Source organism: Chiloscyllium punctatum, unplaced genomic scaffold, assembly GCF_047496795.1.
Source record: "Chiloscyllium punctatum isolate Juve2018m unplaced genomic scaffold, sChiPun1.3 scaffold_213, whole genome shotgun sequence".
Classification (NCBI taxonomy): Eukaryota; Metazoa; Chordata; class Chondrichthyes; order Orectolobiformes; family Hemiscylliidae; genus Chiloscyllium; species Chiloscyllium punctatum.
Genome location: NW_027309947.1, coordinates 386443 through 387500, shown reverse-complemented (window position 1 = coordinate 387500; position 1058 = coordinate 386443).

Sequence of the window (1058 nt, the reverse complement as noted above, 5' to 3'; positions counted from 1 at the left end):
TTTCGAGTTGGTATAAATCAGTAACCACTGACACTTAGAATATTTTCGGGTTGGTATAAATCAGTAACTACCGACACTTAGAATTTTTTCGGCTCAGTAGAAATCAGTAACCAAGCGCATTTTTGAATTGGTTCCTGATTTCTCCGTTCGAGTTGCGGCTGCGGTTGGCTTCAAATAGTGGTGGGGGCTTAATTATCGCCGAGGGGAGCATGTCCCGGTGGTGTGGCCGAGGATGGAGTGCCTTTTGAAGGGGGTGTTTCTGAATTTGGACCCTTTTTGAGTTGCATGGCCGGATGGGTGTGGTTTTGAAGGGTGTGTCTGTCTGGAGTGGCACCGGCGTTGGTGTGAGGCTGAGGGTGGGCGTTCGGTTCCTGGTTAGGGATAGGGAAAGGGTGAGACTTAGCTTTAGTGCTCGTGCCCCCGATTTTGGTAATGTTTGACGTCAATTTTCCAAGGAGGCGAATGCAAGGCTTCAGAGGGACTTTGAGTGTTCGGGGGCGGGGTAGCTCAGCCGGATTTGCCCCGGCGGTTCTGCGGACGGTGTTGACTTCGAGGGCGGACCGGCCCCCGTGTTCAGTCCGAATATCGTGCATTGTTAACGGCGGGAAGTGTTCCAAAAGGGAATGGGATTGAATGTGACTGCTGAAGCCGACATTGAGACCTCTAACGCGGGTAGCTCGGCAGGATTTGACCCGGCGGTTCTGCCGAAGGTCTCACCTTCGAGGGGGGAGCGTCCCGCGTGTTCAGGCCGAATATCGTGCATTGTTAACGGCGGGAAGTGTTCCAAAAGGGAATGGGATTGAATGTGACTGCTGAAGCCGACATTGAGACCTCTAACGCGGGTAGCTCGGCCGGATTTGACCCGGCGGTTCTGGCGACGGTCTCGCCTTCGAGGGGGGAGCGTCCCGCGTGTTCAGGCCGAATTTTGTGCATTTCCATCGGCGGGAAGAGGTCCAAACGGGAATGGGATTGAATGTGACTGCTGAAGCCGACATTGAGACCTCTAACGCGGGTAGCTCGGCCGGATTTGACCCGGCGGTTCTGCCGAAGGTCTCACC